General features: G+C 33.7%; 1 pseudogene; it reads right to left on the bottom strand.

The window, feature by feature from the left end:
• Nucleotides 1–5278: 5278 nt before the first annotated feature.
• LOC141551013 (large ribosomal subunit protein eL6-like) lies at nt 5279–10938 on the bottom strand (annotated as a pseudogene).
• Between the last annotated feature and the right edge of the window lie 11531 nt (nt 10939–22469).

Consider the following 22469-nt stretch of genomic DNA (forward strand, 5'->3'; position numbering starts at 1 on the left):
TCCTTCTCTTTGTTATGTAAGAAGAAAAATATCTTTGAAACTCAAGGAAGGACATAATGAGAAACTTATGCTTATTAGTGCCTAGAAATAGCCACCATAATCACACTCATAAATCTATCCTTGTCTAATAAATATTTACTTTAATTTGATGCTATCTATATACCTGAAATATGAATGGCACCAATTAGAATGCCCCAAATTCCTAATATTTGGCCAGAATTAAATCATATTATGCTACACATGACAAATTTAAAGCTTAAACTTTATCCCCTTTCTGGCTTTGGTGGACTGGGTAAACTATACCAATCAAAGGGACTAGGTCAGATTATAGATATACTCAAATAATCCATGACTGGTTCAGATTCATATTAAGATATGGCTATTAGAAGTCAGAACTTTCACATTTCATTCCTCAAAAGGCAGTCAACATCCAATTCCATGAATATTTATTAAGTGAACATTATATGCCAGTTCTGGGAGTTAGGAAGACTTGTACTGAAGTTAATGTCTCTGGCAGAGAGAGAGAGAGACTTTGTGACTGTGGATCAATAACTCACCTCTTCGTGCCCCTATCAACATCTATTAGGATCACTCATTGTAAAATGGAGGCTCCTTGAGTTTAAAAATGAGGATGATATTTGGTCAATTTCTTCCACCCAATTCAACTTCTTTATTTGGTACCAAGGTGCCAGTAATCTGAGTCCACACTAGGAAAAGGAAAAAGGAAATGTAGGCATGTCTTACATGTTCAAATAATATTTATAAAAGGATATTGTTTAAAGATTCCTGGAAAGGGGAACTGAATATTATGGGCCTCTAAATCAGTGTTCAGGGTGGGGTAATGCAGTGGGCACATTGTAGAGTTCTCAGCTCCAAAAAAAAAAATGGCTGCCTGGATTTTCTATTTATAATGATAAAGTGCCATCTGTAGTGTGAGTTAAAATGCCTTGTTTTTAAGTATTTCAGGTGGTGACTAATAGAGAAGAAGCTATCTGCTCCCTCTCCTTTCATACTTACATTTCAGGGTTTTTCAGCACAGTTGTTTGAGGGAGATGAGAATGTGAATGTAGAGAGTTCTTTGATTTACTCAAGTAGGGAAGACCAAGTAGGGAAATGTGAAGAATTTTTATTTAAGATGCCAACTGTTATGGGGCTGTCCCTGCTCAGATGAATACTTTATAGCGTTATTATAGACCAAATCGGGGAAGAATTTCTCAGCTGGTTTTAAAGGAAAAAAAATGGCAAGAGAAAATTTACATTTACCAGATGCATGACAATTATCTGACAAGTACCAGGAGAATAGCTTTCAATAGTTCTTTTAAGTAAGAGATCTAAGACCTCATAGAGGTGCTAACGTTCCACCCTTCCCACCCTAGGGATTCTACAATGCTATTTTAGAGTCCATAAGAAAGGGATAGTTCAATTCTTATACAAAATACCCTAATAAGGAAATTAAGATTTTACTTATTAATATAACTATGCACAAATGCATATTTCCTAGAAACAGTATTAATTAATTTATATTTTTCAAAAATGAGGAAGAATAGCTCTTGCAGTTGGAAAAATTCTAAAAAGTAAAACACACATCCTTATACCCAGAATAAGAAAAGGGGGTGTGTAAAATTTTTTTTAAGGTTATGGAATGATAAAAATCAGACATCAAGGAAATAGTAGTTAATGATTTCTTGATCCTTCCACAACCTATAAGTTAAATAGAAGTTGACTCTAGAAGGGAAAGTGAAGCAGGTAACTTTGCTTAAATCCAATTCACTTGCATTTCATGAGATCACTTCCCTGATGTCATAGTCCTCTTCCAGAACGAAGGACAACAACTACCAATAACACCTAAAATGTAGTGCATGGCAAGTAGTAAGTGCTTAAGAAATACTTTTTTGATTGATGGAAGTCACATACATACATAGAGTCATAAGTATACAAATAATATATGCAATGGTCCCCATATCAATATGTGTGGATGAATAACAAATGCCTTCTTATGATATCAACAAAAATAATTAATTTATATTTTTGTTCTCAACTGTTATCATTATTTTATATTATTATTGTATCTGGTGTGCCCATTTCCCATCCTGAGAGCGCTGTGAACTTCTTTTATCCACTGCTGCTTACCACTGCTGCAGGACTGGCTAATTGAATTGAATATTAGAGTATTTCAAGTATTTAAGTATTAAATAAGCATTTAAGTGTTAATAGGTATTTAAGTATTCAAAGTCTATGGTCATTCTGAAACTATGAAGATTGAAGAGATTTGAGAGCCAATAAAAAAATAGTTAAATAAAACCTAGTACTGAAAGATGACATGAGCAGAAAGAGAAAATTTAGTGAAGGTTCTAGTTCATGGAATAGTGAAAAGGGAATAGATCCTGAAAAATAGAACAGATATGAGTTCAGAACCTGCTTCTGATGCTTATTAATTGTGCAACTATGGGTACAACAAGTACAACAGATACAATAACAGATACAAAAGAGTTAGGAAAGCCCCTTGTAGTCAGTTAGATGATCTGGGTTCAAATCTCAAGTATGTAAATTATTATTATTATCATGACTTTGAACAAGCACTAAGTTTCATGTTCCTCTTTTGCAAAATTAGGGGTTTGGATTAAATTATTTTTAAGGTACCTTCCAGCTCAGATATCTGTGACCTTATGACCTTTTAGAGTCCCAGTTTCCTGACCTGTAAAATGGAGGAAGTAATAGCTATATTTCTGTCTCAGGAGTCTCATGAACATCAAATGAGATATATGCAAAATGCTCTAGGCACCTTAAAACTATATAAATGACAGCTATTATTATTAGGAGGCTTGAGAAGGCCCAGGCAATAGCAGCTACAAATCACAGTTCCCTGACCTGGCATTTCTCTAGAGTAAAGGAACCATTTGTCATGGCTTCTTTTTTGAACAGGTTTGCAGGGGTATTAAAAAAATGAGATTTTTTTTTTTTTATTACTTGAAATAAATCTTGTCAGTATTTAAGTTGATACATCCCTTAATCTTCATTATTGTGTAACCACCTGTGCATTTTAATATACCATTCTAATACAGAGTTCAACAGTCAAAGGTTGTCTGTGTCTGAAGGAGATTGTTGTGAACCGCATATGGAAGGAAATAAACAAGAATGTCAATTGGACAGGAAGGAATGGAGAATACATCTTCCTTCTTGGCTTTCCTTTCTCCACTACCAGAACAAATGGGAAGGAAAAGACACCCCAACCCATCCTGAAGAAACACATCTGCCAAAAGTGCACACAAGCCAAGGTTTTCATGATTAGGTCAACTCTGTTTCCTGTCATCTCATTAAAACTCGGAGCCATGAATTTGTGTATAATGATGAGATCCACATTCTCTAACACAGCAACACAAAACTCGATTTTGGCAGCCTCCAGTTTCAAGAAGGTGTAAAATCCCAGAAACTGGTTATATTATCATAGATTAGACAGAGACCTTCAAGATTTTATAATCCAATCCCCTTGAATGAATTGCGAAGCAGAGAGGTTAAGAATTATTCCTGAGGTCATACAGATAGTGGTAGAACAGGAAGTAAAATCTGGGTCTACTGACACTTAGCCAAACTAGTAGGACTCAAGGAAAAGAGAATCTGGTTTGGAATCTTAGAGACCAGGGTTCAGATTCCAACTTTGTCATTTATTCTCTCTTTGCCCTCTGGCAAGTTGGGTTTTAGCTTCATTAAGTATAAAATGAAGGGGTTGGACTATATGATGATGATTATTTTTTAATTTTTATTTTTGGAAGCAATCAGTTAAGTGAGTAGTCCAGGGTCCCACAGACAAATAAGTATCTGAGGCCAAATTTGAACTCAGAGCTCCCTGATTCCAGAACTGGTACTCTGTTCACTGAGTCACCTTCCTAATCTTGAATCCTTTTAAGTCCTCTTCTAATAATATTATTACTTGAAAAATACTATTGAACATTGATGCTTTCCTTGGTTTTTCTGTTATTAAAATAAGGTTTTTTTTTTACATGTTCCGAAAGAAACAGATGATTCCTTTGATGGGAGTTCAAAATGTCATGGTGGCGAGTATTTCTTTTTTTATTTATTCATCTATTTATTTATTTGCTTACAAATTTATTTGTTTACAAAGCATAAGCATAGGTAATTTTTCCAACATTAACCCTTGCATAATCCTTTTCCCCTCCTTCCCCCACCCCTCCCCTAGATGGCAGGTAATCCAATACATGTTAAATATGTTGAAATACATGTTAAATATAATATATGTATAAATATTTATATAGTTCTCTTTCTTAACAAAAAAAATAAGATTAAGAAGAAAGGAAAAGAAAAACTGAGAAAGAAAACAAATAACAACAGAGAGAATGAGAATGCTATGATGTGATCCACATTCTGTCCCCACGGTTCTCTCTTTGGGTATAGATGGCTCTCTTCATCACTGAACAAGTGGAACTGGTTTAAATACTCTCATATAGTCTTGTTGCCATGTATAATGATCTCCTACTTTTGCTCATTTCACTCAGCATCAGTTCATGTAAGTCTTCAGGCTTCTCTGAAATCATCCTGCTGGTCGTTTCTTATAGAACAATAGTATGGTGGAGAGTATTTCTATCAACATATTCTTGATGAGTCTATAAAATCAACCTAAAATTCGGAATGCTCTTATGAAAACTAAACTGAGATTGGCTTTAGTTTAAAAATTAATTTAGTGAAGATCTAGGTCTGTTTACAAGCAGCTGGTATGATGGAAATAAGGCTTGATTTAGGGCCAGAAGACCTGGATTTGAATTTCAGCTCTATAATTTCCTATTTGTGTGAGCTTGAACAATTTTTAACCTGCCTGTGCTTTAATTTTCTCATCAGTAAAAAGGAGACTGGTGTATTACAGCAGGGATTCTTAATCTCTGTGTGTGTGTATGTGTGTGTGTGTGTGTGTGTGTGTGTGTGTGTGTGTGTGTGTGTATGTGTGATGTACTCCTCTGACAATCCAGTAAAAGCTATGCATTGCTCAGAATGCTATTTTTAAATGTGTAAAATAAAATAGAGACATACAAAGAAAATCAAATCTAGTGAAATCGTTAGAAAAAATTTTTAAAAAAAATTTCATGTATCATATTAAGAACCCTTGACTAAATAGTACATAAAGACCCTTCCTTCTTTAAGTCTTTTTTAAGCATTCTATATATTTTAATAACAGTTTTCTGAAGAGCTTAAAATACTAGTTTGTGAGGATAAACTCTGTTGTTAGAAAGATTGTGTAAAATGCAGGTAGCTACTAAAAGAAGGAACTTTATTGATTTTCAGTTTTCTGATCCGTTTTGTGCTGCTTTGTAATCTCATATTTCTCTTTTTCTGTGTCAAAAATCTCTTCTTGGTGCCTAGGTTTGCAGAGGGTCCTCTTATTGAAGAAAGCATTAGTAAGATGCTTTGGAATTTTTACACCCAAAAAGTTAATCCTAGTAGAAGGCAATAATTACAGATTTCTGATGGGTTCTTCCCTAGAGAAGCACAATTGATGATCAGAGGTCTGATGATCAGTAGCCAGTCACTAATCAGCTGCTTCAGGAAAATCACTTGCTTGCCCCTGTGGCAGTAGTGAAAATGATCAGAACTGTATCCTAAGTGATGCTAATTCAAAGTTTCTTTACATAGCTGAAAGGGCCATGATTCAGTAACTTTCTAGGCAGATCTTCAGTAAGGTAATAATTGGGTATTTTTCCAATCTTTTCCACATGGGTTCCTCCATTCTTCTGAGAGAGAGTAGCAGGCACCTTCTTTTTCTTTTCCCTACAATCAGGATTTTCGGTGCAGCATATTTCCACTTATACATGGCTTTCTGAGAATACATGGCTGACCACAAGTATTCATCAATCCCTCAGGCTAAAACTGGTTTCTGGCTGCAATGCTTTCTAAGCTTTTTCATCACCTTTCCAGCCACATCTTTTTTTTTTTTTTTTTTTTTAACTTTTTCCCTTTTTGACTATCTTTTCTTTTGGTTTCTTTTGAGGATTTTTGTCAGACCTTAAGAGAGGGGAAAAACATTTTTTAAGTCTTATAAGCTAAATTTCAGAAAAACCTGCAAAGACTTACATGAACAGATGATGGGTGACTGGTGAACAGACCTAAGAAAGCATCCTACACAATAATAATAATACTGTAATTGTGATAGACATAGTTCTTAGCAATAAGGCAAATCAAGACGATTCGAAAAGACTTATGATGGAAAATGCTATCCATATCCAGATAAAGAACTGTGAAGTCTGGATGCAGATTAAAGCATTTCACTTAAATTTTTTTTCTCCTGCTTTTTCCCCCTTTTGTTCTGATTCTTCTTTCACAACATGACTAATATAGAAATATACTTAACTTGATTGTATATGCATAAATTATGGTGAATTGTTTATTGTCTTGGGGAGGAGGAAGGGAAATTACACAATTGGATTTTGAAAACTATCCTTGCATGCAATTAAAAATACTATTGTTAACAAAAAAAAACTTAAGAGACTAAGTAAAACAAATATTAAAATTTGTAAGTGAAGGGAGTTGTGGTAGAGATATTTGCAACATGTCAAGAATAGTAATATTAATAGTAGTAGTAGTAATCATAACAGTTAGCATTTATATTATTTTAAAGTTTCCAAAATACTATATAAATAGTAAACTTTATTCCTTACAATACCTTTAAAGATAGGTGCTATTATTATCTCCATTTTAGAGATGAACAGACTGAGGCAGACAGAGGTTAAGGAATTTGCTCAGGATCACACATCTAGAAAGTGTCTGAAGACAGATTTGCCCTCCTCTTCCTGATTTCAGTTTTAGGAATCTATTAAATCTACTATACCATCTCACTGCTGAGTTTTAACAGTGAGGTATACTGCTAACCAAAGTGCTCAGTGCTATAACCTGCTGTCTTTGTTGTATATGCCAAACTTTGACTTTTATGTGATCAAAACAATCATATTAAACACTATTTCCCCCCTTACTCATAGGTAAACTCCATAACTTAAGTAACAAAAACCTTGGCTGTTAAAATTTCTCAGAAACAAACCCTATGTATATAAACACAAGTGTCTTATTGTACTCCTGGGACATCTGAGAGCTTTTATCTACTTCATTTGGAACTTTCTGTGGCTTGCACAAACCCATGGAGTTTCTATAAGAAATGCCTGGAAAAGCCAGATCTTTTTCTGCTACTCACTTAGGTGATTGGGAGGAGTCCAGCATAGGGATTAGTTCTGTCAATGCTTCCATAGGAAAATAACCCAGAAGCTCCAACCAATCCCAGTTTTTCCTGCTAGTTCCTAAGCTGACCACTCCCAATTTCCTGAGTCCTTGTGTAGGAGTTGCTTTCTCCCTGTGATGTTTGGATGGTGGGTGTACTGCCACAGAATTTGTGCAATTGTGCTAAAATATGTCACCACCAACACCTGTTTCCTTCCCTGGCACCAACAGCAGATGTACTGTAGGTTTGACTCTAATTAAATGTACTTTGTTTTTCTTGCTAATCTCCTTTTCAGTAAACTCATGTTCATCCTAAGTGAGAAGCTGAGCAATGCTAAAATATGGGGAGATGAAAGAGAAATCATAGCTCTAGGTTGGCCTTTTGACGTAAAAACCATGTAGCACAAGATTATAAAGGATCATTCAGGAATAATTTATTCAATGAAAAAATATTGATTAGAGGTCCAAGTTCAAGGCTTGGCCTTTGATTTGGTTTTTCCCTCAGAGAAACTAGTCTTCTGTATACTTCTAATAGAATAACAATTTATTCTTTCAAGTTAAAAATTTCTTAAAGAATATAAATATTTCTCTTCTGGCTTTAATAAAAGATTGTGGAAAATAACTTATTGGAGGCTCAGTTTCCACCAGACATCAGAGGTAAGGTATCAATTTCCAATATAAAGGAGGCAATGTGACCCAAGACTGAGAGATTTAAGGATTTTATTTAAAAAATAAAAAATAAAATGTGGTATGTTGATCTGTAAATTACCATTTCAAAAATAATGTACTATAATCACAGGTATGCACAGACCCTGGTCAAATATGTCAGCACTTAGAAATGAACATTACCATTGACCCTTAGCCTTCTCCTCCAGGTGGTACATTTGGAGGAAGGGCCAATGATAACGCTTGCCCCAAGGATGTACCAGGACAATTGCCACTATTCTACATACACTTCTGATTATAATCTTAAAATGAAACCGTAGCTTTGAGACTATCTTGAGTGGCAACTAAGTAATACAATGTATAAAGTGCTGGATCTGGAGTTAAGATTTGAGTCCAAATCTGTTCTGAGATACTTAATACATGTATTATTCTGGTTAACTGCTTTATGACTCAGTATCCTCATTCATAAAATAGAAATAATAATAGTACATATCTCTTAAGGTTATTGTGAGGATCAAATAAGAGAATGATTATAGAATTCTATGCAAATTTTCAGCAATATAAAAATGTTATTATTCCTATTATTATCTGCTCCAAAACTTATCTGAAGTGTAAACTACATCAATAGCATCTCTAAAAGACGTCATCTTATCTTTTTTCCTATGAAAACTTCCAGTTATGGGAAACTTATTGTATCCTTAAAGTATCACATTCAATTTTAGGAAAGCTCTAATTGTTAGGAGTGTTTTTTTCTTGAAATTGATCCAAAATGTGTTGTTTTATAACTCTAATAAGTCCCAGTTTTTGCCTAGTGGCCAAGGAAATTAAGTCAGACATTTGAAGGGAATTCAAATATTTGAATATTACAATTTTATTTGTCCCTAAGCTTTCACTCCTTCAGATTAAGGATCCTTAAGTCCTTTGACTAATCAATATACAACCTAATTTGTTGTACCCTACTCATCCACGTAACTAATTTATGGCTGACAAAAATACCCAATTTTCAAGGTTTTAAAATGCAATTCCCCATAAATCCTAAATGCCTCTGAATAAAGCACATTTGGGCTATTACCTTACCTTTCCAGATACTATGCTTCTATCATAATAGGTAAAGCATATGTTAGTTTTTTTTTCCTGGCATGCCATATCATTGACACATGCTCACTAAAACACTAAGAATGTCTTTTATGAAATTCTATTTAATCTTGTTCTATAATGACTCATTTAGTATATTAAATAATTCTTTATAATTTCATGTCATTGGAAAAATCTAATAATCATATCCTATGTCATATATGTTTTTATTCATGTCATTGATAAAAATAGAGTCAAAATATATACTACTAGAATAGTAAAAATTCATCTATTTTTAAATTGATTTTTTTAGGTATTTAAGCAGTTCTTACTTTAATTATTAGAAATATTATCTAAACTACACTCCTCTATTGTCAACAGGGAGATCATGATTTTGTCAAATGCCTCTCTGAAATCCAGCTTAGATCCAAATTATTCTCTCTACCAGTATTATAAATTATCCAAAAAAGAAAATGAGGCTCACTTTGCATATAGAAAACTTATACTGTTCTAAACTAATTGCTGCTTCCTGCAAACATTTTTTTTAAATTTTTAATCATCCATTTAAAAATTCTTTTAAGTTTTTACATCAATTGATATCATTGAGCTCACTCAAAGGTCTATAGTTTGAAAAATCAACCTTCTTTGATTCTATGAAAATCAAGACATTTTTACCTTTCCAGTTATATAAATAACTCTCTTATTTTCCACAGTTCCTTAAAGATCACTGGGAATGGTTCAGAGATCATATATTCATAAGTTACTTGAATTGCCTCTCAATGTGTAATTAATCTGGAGTAACTCAGACTCAATGCAGTTAAGTACTCTTTATAATCCCCTTACCTACTCAGGGTTTTAATTTACCTTTTTTTTTGTCCTTTCCTTTTTAATCTCTGTCATCCATCACCTCTGATCTACAGTATACCCTGTTGTAAGCATTCTTCATTCTTCTTCATGCTTCAATTTAGGTAACCCTCTAAAAATCTTTTTTGTTGCCCTTAGCCTTTTCTACTGAATCTTAACTTCTCATTCTGACTTATCATTTGCCAATTCCCATTTATATATCTTTAATTTTATCTTTTATACATGTTCTTTTAAAATTTGAATTCATTAGAGAGTTTCCTGTGCAGCCACACCAATTATTTATGTTTGTCCTTTGTTTTTCACCAAAAAATAGGACTAGAAATATATTTCTAATAACTTTTAAAATTCCTCTTCAACCAACTTTTCCCTTTAATATTTTATTTTAGTAGAAACATAATTATCATATTTTCTTAAATTCCCCCTCCCCCAAAGGCAGAGGGATCAGATGCTGTATAGAATCTTTTTCAGCAAATGACAGCATGTTCAGCCTTTCTATTTCTTACTTGGCATGTTTCCCAAAGAAAGCCTGCTAGGAGCCAGATGGGGCATATTCCAAATACCCCAAAGCAGTCACTTCCATCTGTATCAGTTGCTACTAGCCCAGTTTCCCAACTGGAATATAGAAAAAATTCAGTGCAAAGAAGAGCAAGCTTCCCTTTAATTTCAAGTCTCATATCTCCTGCTGCCCATGTCCTTTGAGGAGTGACATCGTCTACAATTATGAACATTCTCACACATGGTCACACCCTTCACATTCTAGTGAGTCTGAATTCCAACAAATCATTATTCAAATTCCACTCAACACATTTTCTTATTTTTATCTCCCTCATTCCTTCTACCCCAAAATTTCATCTTTCTACCTGGTCTTTTCTGTTGCATAGGCAACAAACTTCCCTTCATTTTAAATATATTCCTTTTGCTCCTTCTACTTACTAGCTTTTAATGAAACCTGACTTCCCCTTGATGATGCAATCTTCCTGGGCACACTTTCTAGTATTCTTTCTCTTCACTTCACCATTTATGACAGGAGAGTCTGAATACTCTTTTTTACCTGTTGATGTTTCCAGGTTTTCTTCCTTCTTCAATCAATAACTCTTTTCTTTTGAGGTTCATGTTATTCATGTCTACTACTCAAACAAAATCCTGGTAGCAGTTGCCTATAGGTTTTTAGGTCTTTTCCCTTCCTTCTTCAATGAGTTTGATACTTGGTTTATTAGTTTTCTCTTCTATCCAACTGCTTCTACTAGGGAACTTCAACATATATATTAATTTTTCCTTAAATACCCTAACAAACCACTCTCTCAATTTACTCTCTTCTCATGAGATACTTCTCTGGAACATATCACTCCACACAAAGATGTTCATAATCTCCATCTCATCATCCCACTTGAGTACTACCTCGATGGTCAAGAATTCTGATATTTCTTTGTCTATAATATTTTGACTTTCCAACTCTTCCTCTGTTCTCCCTTACATAGCCCTATTTTTTTTTTTTTTGTTTCACTTTGACCTCCAATTCTCTGACCGCTCAATTCTCTCCTAGGCCATCTCTTCTTTATTAGCCATTCTCTTTTTCCCCACCATTCTGACTCTGTGGTGAACCAATCCAACTCTGCACTGTCCTTGTTTTTTTAATTATTTTAAGCATTCTTCAGATCATTGTATTGATGATAGTAGACAATTCTTTCACAGCTGATCATAGTTACAACAATACTGTTATCATACATAATAATCTTCTGATTTTTCTCACTTCACTTTGGATTAGTCACATAAGTTATGCCATATTTTTCTGGCACTACTTCATTTCTCATATCACAATAATACTCCATCACCATCATATGCCACAACTTGTTCAGTCATTCCTCAATTGATAGACCTTGATTTCTAATTCTTTGCCACAACAAAAAGAGTAGCTACAAATATTTTTATACACATAGACCCTTTCCAACTTTCTCTGAAATTTGGGGAATATAGTAGTGGTATTGCCTGATAAAGGGCTATGATATGGACAGGTTTATACATACCCCTTCTGACATAGTTCCAAATTGTTCTCCTGAATGGATCAGTTCACCATTCAACAAACAGTTCATTGCTCTATCTATTTTTCCTTCATCTCTTCCATTTTTTGTCATTTCTCATAAGTGTGAGGGTTTACATAAGATTTATTTTAATTTGCATTTCTGTCATCAGTAGAAATTTAAAGTCTTTTTTCATATGAGTATAGATAGCTTTGATTTCTTCTTCTAAAACTCCTTCTTTTTATCCCTTGACCATTTATCTATTGGAAAATGACTTTTTAAATAAGTTTAATATAGTTCTTTACACAATATATATTTGAGAAATGAAGCCTTTATCAGAGAAACTTGTAAACATTTTCAATATTACTTAATTTTTATGGTTTTTCTTATTTAGTTGATTAGTTTTGTTCAACAACTTGTGACTGCATTTGGGGTTTTCTTGACAAAACTATTAGAATGGTTTGCCATTTATCTTTTAGCAAAATGTAGTCTCCCTAATTATCTCTGTTAATTAGGCCCATTTTTGCTTTTCTAATATATGAAATCATGATTGCTACTCCTGCTTTTTTTTTTAATTTCAGCTGAAGCATATTCGATTTCCCCCCCAGATCTTTATTTTAACTCTGATTGTCTCTCTCCCTATTTTTCTGTTTCAAATATACAGTTTATAAATGACATATTGTTGAAATCTGATTTTTAAGTCATTCTGAAATCTACTTCTGTTTTATTGGTGAACTCATACCATTTATATAAAGTTATGATTCCTAATCGTATTTTCCTCCATAACAATTTTTTGTTCCTTCTCTCTCTTTTTATCTTTTTCTTCCACCAAACTCTATTTTGCTTCTAACCACTGCTTCACTTAATCCACTCTCTTTTATAACTTTTCTCCTTTTATTTATCTGTTTCCCTTACTATTTCCCTGTAGGGTAAGCCAATTTTGATAAAAATGAGATTCAAGCATTGTCTGCCACCCAAGCATTTTCTCCTTCATTGTAAAAATTCTTTCTTGCACCCCTCTTTTATGTGAGAAAATTTTCACTGTTTTATGGTTCTTTTTCACTTTCTCCCAGTGCACCCCTTTTTCTCACACTTTCATTTTTTTTAGATCACTCCAGCATAATCAACTTACACTCATATCTTTTCTCTATGTAAACTATTTTAAAGTGCCTTAATGATGATAAAGTTCTCAGAAGTTAGATGTATATCTTTCCACATAGGAATATAAATAGTTTAACTTCATCAAATCCCTTATGGTTATTCTTTCATATTTACTTTTTTATGCTTTTCTTGAAAGTTGTGTTTGGCTGTCAGATTTTATATTCTGCTTTGGTCTTTTCATTAATCATGCTTGACTATTCCTATATACTAAGACAAGGTCAAAATGGGCACAAAATTTATATATAAATAGTGGTATAATAAGCAAATTAGGGAACATGTAATATTTTACCTGTCATGTCTACAAATAAGGGAAAATTTTCCTGGCCAAACAAGAGATAGTATATTTACTGTTGTACAGTCTCTTTTTTCACATTTTAAAAATCAATTTTATAATTATAATTTTTGACAGTATATATGCATGGGTAATTTTTTAAACAGCATTATCCATTGTACTCACTTCTGTTCTGAATGTTCCCCTCCTTCCTTCCACCCCCTTCCCTAGATGGCAGGCAGTCCCATAAATGTTAAATGTGTTATAGTATATCCTAGATACAATATATGTGTGCAGAACCGAATTTCTTTTTGCACAGGATTCAGAAGGTAAAAATAACCTGGGTAGAAAGACAAAAGTGCAAACAGTTTACACTCATTTCCCAGTGTTCCTTCTCTGGTGTATCTGATTCTGTCCATCATTGATCAACTGGAACTGAATTACATTTTCTCTATGTTGAATATATCAACTTCATCAGAATACATCTTCATACAGTATCATTGTTGATGTGTATAATGATCTCCTGGTTCTGCTCATTTAGAGCATCAGTTCATGTAAGTCTCTCCAGGCCTCTCTGTATTCATCCTGCTGGTCATTTCTTATAGAACAATAATATTCCATAACATTCATATACCACAATTTATTCAGCCATTCTCCAATTGATGGACATCCATTCATTTCCAGTCTAGCCACTACAAAAAGGGATGCCACAAACATTTTGGCACATACAGGTCCCTTTCCCTTATTTAGTATTTCTTTGGGATAGCTGCACTGCTGGATCAAAGGGTATACATAGTTTGATAACTTTTTGGGTATAGTTCCAAATTGCTCTCCAGAATGGTTGGATTCTTTCACAACTTCACCAATAATGTAAATGATCTCTTCTTGATCTGTTTTTAGGTAATTTGTTTTTCCAGCAAGGTGTCCCACAATTTCTTCTCCTTCCCCTCATTTTTTGATTTTGCTTTATTGTTTCTTGATGTCTCATGGAATCATTAGCTTCCACTTGGCCAATTCTCATTCTTAAGAAATTAATTTCTTCTGTGAACTTTTTGTGCCACTTTTCCCATTTGGCTTATTCTGCTTTTTAGTGAGTTCTTTTCTTTAGCAAATTTTTGAGCATCTTTTACCACTAGATAAGTTTTGGTTTTTAAGGTGTAATTTTCTTCAGTATTTTTTTTCCTTTTGTTAATCAAGCTGTTAATTTTATTTTCGTGATCATTCTCATTTCTTTCCTCCAATTTTCTTTCTATCACCTTTATATTTCCCTATAACTTCTAGGAATTCTTGTTAGGTTTTGGTAAACTAGCATATTCTACTTTATAATTGTTTTTACATTGTTGTCTTCTAAGTCTTCTATGTCTTGGTCTTTCCTGCTAACATAGTGCTTTCTGTGGGTCACATTCTTCTTCTTCTTCCTCCTCCTCCTCCTCCTCCTCCTTGTTCTTCCTTCTTCTTGTTCTTCCTTCTTCTTGTTCTTCTTTTTCTTCTTCTTCTTCTTCTTCTTCTTCTTCTTCTTCTTCTTCTTCTTCTTCTTCTTCTTCTTCTTCTTCTTCTTCTTCTTGTTCTTCTTCTTGTTCTTCTTCTTTTTCTTCTTCTTCTTCTTCTTCTTCTTCTTCTTCTTCTTCTTCTTCTTCTTGTTCTTCTTCTTGTTCTTCTTCTTGTTCTTCTTCTTGTTCTTCTTCTTCTTGTTCTTCTTCTTCTTCTTCTTCTTCTTCTTCTTCTTCTTCTTCTTCTTCTTCTTCTTCTTCTTCTTCTTCTTCTTCTTCTTCTTCTTCTTCTTCTTCTTCTTCTTCTTCTTCTTCTTCTTCTTCTTCTTTCTTCTTCTTCTGCTATTTGCTCATTTCCCCAGTCTGTTTGCTGACTTTAAACTTTATGTTAAAGTTGGAATCAACTCACCTGGACATGTGGAGGCATTGTTCCATTTTTCAAGCTTTTTCATCTGTTGTTTACAAAGCTAGTGAATAAAGAACACTAATATGGAGCAAGTAGATGAATAGGACACACTACAGTGGGGTAAAAACAGGTGAAACTTAAGAAAAAAATTATTAGATTTGGCAAATGAGAGATCATTAATAGCTTTGAGGATAAAATTTTCAATTAAATAAGACCAGAAGTCTAGTTGAAGAAAGTTTAAAAGAATGACAAAAGTAGAGGCATCTCATGGATCTTTTTCAAGGAGTTTAGCCAATAATGAGAGATTGTAAGGAAAGGAGGCTCATGTCTATGTTAAGAATTTAAATTTTTCTGTTATTTATTTATTTATTTATTTATTTATTTATTTATTTATTTTGTGGAAGGGGAAAACATGGACTTGCTTATAAGTAATACGGCAAGAATTGGAAAATGGGGGGGGGTGGATTTTACAAATTGGGGAGAATGTTCTAGAAAAGACAGGAGAGAGCAGTAAGAGTAGATATAATTATTCTTGATAAAGAAAAAATATTTCTTTTCAGCTGAGACAGGATTAATGTAGGAGATACTGAAGATGAAAAAATAATATAAGATGAAAATAAAGAGAAAAAGTAGGAAAATGAGTTCAGTTTTCTCAGTAAAATATAAAATGAGGTCCTCAGGAGTCAAAGATAAGTGACTGGGTGGGTGCTATGTGAAGATGGAGGAAGAAGTAAGATTTGGAATAGCCTTAAGGGAAAGTAAGAGAGTAAATTGATTAAGAAGGAATTTTGAAAAATTGTTTTACTCTAGTAAAGGCCCAGATGAAATTGATAGCATGAATTTGTAGTAGACCCAAGCAACATAAGTTAATGTCTTCCTTCAAATGTTTTATCAGAACATGAATAGGAATGAAGGGAACATATAACAGGAAGGAGCCAAAACTAAGGTTTGACATGTCATGATCAGCTAAAAGATAAGAGAAAGGACTTTGAGAGCAAATGGCAGTACTGAGTTGGTTCATCAAAGAGTGGATCTAGGGAATGGAGGCAAGACAGAGAACAGAAATATAGAATCTTAATATTGTACCATACTAAAATGTTATAGTGACAGACATTATCAATAGAATAAATTTACATTTTTCTTTTATTCTATTCATATGAAAATCATAGAATACCAATGAAGTATTTGTGGGTTTGTATTTAAAATACATTTTTTGAATGTATTATTGAAGATATTTTGAAGACATTATTGAAATAGTGGTTTCTTTCTGGTCTTCCATTTTTTTAAATAAAATTGGATTCTCAAAATTATAGCATAATGTCTACATTTGTGTAATATTTTAAAATGTGAAAAGCATTTTACATTTATTAAATCATCTGATTTTTATACATTATCTTCACAACCGTGTGAGTCAGGCATTAAAAGTATGATTATTCCTATTGTATTTTTATAGTTGAAAAAATTTGAGTTTCAATGAGAACAAGGAACTGATTTGTACAGTGTCACACATTTGGAGAAAGGTCTTGCTGACTTCAAGTTCAGGACTCAATTCATGGTCCAGCTGTTTCTCATACATTAATTTTTATACAAGAGAGCAGAAAATGGCTAAGAGCTTTGCCTCTCCACAAAAATGATCATTCAAAAAGAACACTACTGATTATGGACACTGATACTATAATATATCTGCCAAAACATAATCTATTTCGAGCCCTTTTATTTTTTTTCCCCTCACTATTTGGATCCTAGCTCTGGTTCTCATTTAAGTTCAATATCAGATTAAAGTGATTCACTGCATGTTCTAGCAAATGAGAAGTAATTACTGGGCGGAGACCTTTCTCAGAAAGCAGAATTTGGATCTAAAGAACATTAAAATAGACAATGCTTTACTTCAGCCAAAGCTCTATTAGTGTCCATCTAACCATTATGGTTATTTGAAAGCAGATTTCTTTTCCCAATGAAATTGAAAAAACAGGCTTGATGGAACAAGGAAGTTTATTATTGATCCCATATTTATTCCATATTGGATTAAACATAAAAATCTACCTAAACAGCATATTCTTATCAAAATATCATTCCTTACATTTTTAGGGGAAATTCCTTGATTTCAGTAATAATATGAAAGATACAAACCAAAACAACTCTGAGGTTTCAACCACAATTGCAGCCCCTATGATCAGATTGATGAAGATGGCAAGGAAAGATAAGAATAGTAAAACATGATTTTTTGAGTCATGAAACTGATAATAATAAACTAACATTTATACACAACCTTCTATGTGCCAGGAATTTTATTAAATGCCTTAAAATTATTATTTCATTTCAGCACTAACAACAATCCTGAAAGGCAGGTGCTATAATGTCTCCATTCTACAGGTAAGCAAACTGAGAAAAAAAATGATTAAATGAGTTTGCCCAGAATCACATATCTAGTAAGATTTGAACTTAGTTTTTTCAACTCTAGACCTGGAGTTCCACATATGGCTCTGTGCCACCATGCCCTAGCTGCCTATATCCATATTTTCTCTTGCAGCAGACCCCTTTTTATTACTGACAGAATAGCTCATCTTTATTACTTCGGTCTCAACTATTACAATAATATCTGAAAAGACCTTTCTAAAGTCTCTCTTCTTTGTAACCCATCCTTCACGAAGCTACCAAATTGATATTCCTAAAACACAGGTCTGATCATTTTGCAACTTGATAAAACAGCTCCAGTGATTTCTTGTTGCTTACAAGATTAAATTCTTTTTTTGGGGGTATTTAATCCACAATCTGATTCCAGCCTACCTTTTCAAGAACATTATGTATTATTCTCTTCCTCATAATTTAATGTCCCAAAGCACTAGTCTTCTTGCTGTTCATTTCATATAAAATTAATTTTCCCTTGTACCTTCTGTTCCTTTTGATACAAATTCCCTCCCTCCTCCCTTATGCTTCTTAGCATCCCTAATTTCTTCCAAAGCTCAGCTCAAGAGCTGCCTCACTGCATGATGACTTTCATGATCCACCTATTAGTGCTTTACCCAATAGAAAATAAAATTCTTGAGGAGAAAGACGTGTCCAGGCACTTAATCAGGGATTATTGAATGAATGAATAGAATAAAATTATAAAATTTGGTCCCTGACTCCTCACTCTCCATTTCCTTTCAGAGCTAACTTCATAATTTTGCTCAATGTTAGCGTGAAGTTATAGGACATATTATAATTGGGGAAGGGATTAGATATCATTGGTATCTGAATGCACAGAAATATGAGCTCACTATGATATCCCTACACAGTTAAAATGTAAGAAACTTTGATGAATGGAATATCCCTATATAGCATGCTGTGTGGCATTTCTATAATGAGACATTGATCATAAATAAAATTAAACTATGCATTGAGATGGATAACCTATGGAGCTAATCTATCAGTGAATGTCTAGAAGATTCACCCATATTATAGATGATGAATATAATGAATTGCTTCCAGAGTTTAATAGAAAGAGGAATGATGATTGAATCACTTTTGAGAAATCACAAAGATCCTACAAAGAACTCAAGTCTCTCATGAAAACAAAGGTTCATTTTTTTAATATTAAGATTGTTTAGCAAATAGTAGAGCAATATAAAATACAACAATCTTTGAAGAATTTAAAGTTGATATTACCCAGAGAGAAATGCAAATGTACATGGCCACTGAAAAACGGGATAGCATATAACTAATGAGGAAATTTAAACAACAGGAATAAAGATATCATCAAAGAATTGCATAATAGGAAAAGAAAATGGATTGGTCTCAGCATTAGGGAAGGGATATCAGTTCTTCAATGTGTAGAATGACAAGTAATGAAAGATAATACAATTACCCATATCAAACTTAGGCACAATCATGACATAAAGGAAGGGATATAGGGTTTCTAGACATTCTAATAATCTGAAAATAAAATGTGCTCAAATTTATTGAGTGATTTATAAAGGATTTCCTTGTCCACTATCAAATTTTATTTGCACCATTGATGTCCTTAAACAAACCAGTAGAATAACAGATTTGTTTGAGAAATGGAAGATGATGTCAAAGTATTTTAAAATAAAGAGGAAGGAAGTAGTTCACAACCAATGGCCTCAATTTTTTCAGCAAAGTATGAGGCAAGACTGATAGAAGAGAGTGTTGAGGGTGATTTGAGGATAGAAGATAAAGTTGGGGACAACCTCAGTAAAGAACTTAAAAGGCACTTGTGTTCTCTTGTATTCCTTTTCTCTTTTATCCTGCATTGTATTTCTTTTTCTCATATTATTTCCAACTTTTGGCACTCACAGAAAACTTGGCTCCTTCCATATTCAATCCTTTGTTTTTGTTTAGTCATTTTTCAGTTGTTTCTAATTCTGTGAACCAATTTAGGGTTTTCTCGGCAAAGATACTGGAGTGGTTTGCCATTTTCTTCTCCAGCTCATTTTGCAGATGAGGAAACTGAAGTAACAAGATTAAGTGACTTTCCCAAAGTCACACAGCTGGTAAGTATCTGAGGCTGGATATGAACTCCACAAGATGAGTCTTCCTCACTCCATTTTGCCATCCAGCTCTAAACACCCTGCCAATCCTGATCACCACCTCCAATATGAGGTTCTTCTTCTGAGCCAGGAGGAGTGGAAATACTCTTTGCTCATCATGACCATTTCTACCATCCCTCAGAAACCTCTCCTTTGACTATTATACTCCCTTGCCTAGTTTTTTGTCTCAGCCATTTTGGTTTCCCCTTTTCAGAGAGTAAAGTACCTGGTTCACAGTTTTCCATTCCAATCCAATCACTTTTCCTATATATAGGAATTTCTATTTGCATATTGGTATCCTCGGAACAAATCTATCTTCCTATTTCACTGACCCTCCTTAGATCCTATCACTTGCATCCTGACTCCATCTCACTTACACCCAGGAGGAATAATAGTCTAGATTTCACTATCTTGAATGAAATCTGCCACCCAAAATGACTGAGCTAAGAGGCAGCATAAAAGTTCAATCATGAAGATTTGAGTTTCAATCTAATATTAGCTGTGTCAGTCTCTACCTGCCTCAGATTACTTAATTGTAAAATGGTGCAGTTACTATCCATCAGGGTTGTTGAGAGAATCAACTAAGAAAAGATTTGTAAAGCACTTAGCATAGTGACCAACACAAAGGTGGTGCTTATTAAATGCTTCTTTCCTTCTAAGAACTGTGACTTTTTCCTCTGTTGTTTTATTTAATAATTATCAGGCTTTTGCAGTGTGTGGGATTCAGTAGAGAGCCAACAGTCTTGTATGATGAACTGAAACAAAATTTATCAACAACAACCAAAAAAAATGCTTAGGCCCAGAATTAAATAAGATGGAAAGAAAAAATAAATTGCATTTAAGTTCATAGGGTCAGAGATTTTAGAGTTGAAATGAACCTTAGAGGCCATAGAACCTATTTAAGAACTCATATGGCACTTTTAATCATTCTAAGCTTTTCCCTTATAAACAAAATAACATTTTTTTAACACTGACATTTTCCATTTGGCTGAAAATCAAGAAACACCACCATCTCCAAAGAATCAAAATTTCCATTGACCCAAAGGGCAATGAGAAGATACATGGTGGGTGTAAGTGAGCTGTAGCATATTATCAGTGATGACTTGCATGTAAAAAATGGAATAAAATACGTCAGGGAGCAAATGTAAGAGTGGATGAGTAGGTGGGTCATTCACAGAGGGAGAATTATTTTTTACTTTCACTGCATAACTGAACCATTTAATTTTTTGAACAAATAAAACTATTAAGTGATTTGTATCAAGACTGCTGAGCATAAATCATGCATATACAAGTGTTTTTGGGGGGTTGGGGAGAGAAGGAAAACACCTCTTGAGATGACATGATGAACACCTGCAGGTGGGTGCAAAAATAATAAGATTGATGCCCTGGGGAGTCCTGCTTAAATGGAATTTCTCAGAGGAGCTCTCTGATGTCTATCCTCTACTCTAATCTGAGGAATAAAGAGAAACCAAGTAAGGTAGGTTCTTCTGAAAACTACCTGTACATAGCCTTGTGTTCACTTCAGAAATGATTTGTATTCTTATATATTTGACTCAGATCTTTATACATCTGAGAAATGAGATCTTTGTCAGTCAAAGTTTTATGTTTTACTTTTAATCTTGGCTGCATTGGCTTTGTTTATATAAAAACTTTTTTAATTTTATGTAATCAAAATTACCCATTTTACTTCTTGTGATATTTCTGTCTCTTGCTTGGTCATAAATTTCTACTCTTATCCATAGATCTGACAGGTAGAATTTTCCAAGCTCCTCTAAATTGCTTATGATTTCACCACTATTTTCTAAATCTTATGCCCGTTTTGATCTTATCTTGGTACATAAACAAGAAATTATACCTAGTTTAATGCCAAACTGTTTTCCAATTTTCCCAGCACTTTTTGTCAAATAGTGAGCTCTTTGGGTTTATTAAATATTGGATTTCTATGGTCATCCACTACTATGTATTGTACTTATTCTATCCCATTTAATCCACCACTCGTTTTCTTAGACAGTTTGGAATCAAATACTGGTAGGCCACATCCTTTCCTATTTTTTCTAATGATTCCTTTGATTTTCTTGACTTTTCCTCCAGAATTTTATTTACATACAAGTCCTACGTTTAAATTCCACCATTCATAGAGGTGATTATAGGTTCTGGAATGTTTTACCATTTGAGTCTGAGGTCTGCCAGGTTATAGCAAACTAAAAGGAGGAGCCTAGCCAATAAGAGAATATGCTAGCAACTAAGAAATCAATTATTTGGCCATGGACCTATAAAATTAAGGAAACAATAACAGCTCACATTTCTATGGCGCCTTATGTTTGCATATATATTACAATAGTCTGTTAATTAGTCTCTCTGACTCTTTTCTCTCCATTCCAATTTATCTTCCATTCAACAGTTAAATTCATCTAATTAAAGCACCAGCTTGACCATATCCATGCTCCTACTCATAAAAATCAGTGGCTTCTTTTCACCCCCAGGAGCAAATATAAATTTTTTTGTTTGACCCTTCATAACTTGACCCATTCCTATGTTTCCATGTTTTGTATAACTTCCTTGGTTTCCTTAACAGTCCTCACATTTATCTCCTGATTCCATGTATTTTCTTTCACTCCCCCCATCTAAACTCTCTTCTTCCTCATCTTCACAACCTGGCTTATGTTAAGTCTCAGCTAAAACCCCAACTTCTGCAAAAAGAATGTTCTAAGTTGCTCTTAGTTTTCATGCCTTTCCTTTAAGAATAGTTTTTTTCTGTATATATCTTGTTGAAACACA

Source organism: Sminthopsis crassicaudata, chromosome 1 (assembly GCF_048593235.1).
Source record: "Sminthopsis crassicaudata isolate SCR6 chromosome 1, ASM4859323v1, whole genome shotgun sequence".
In the NCBI taxonomy this organism is placed as follows: Eukaryota; Metazoa; Chordata; class Mammalia; order Dasyuromorphia; family Dasyuridae; genus Sminthopsis; species Sminthopsis crassicaudata.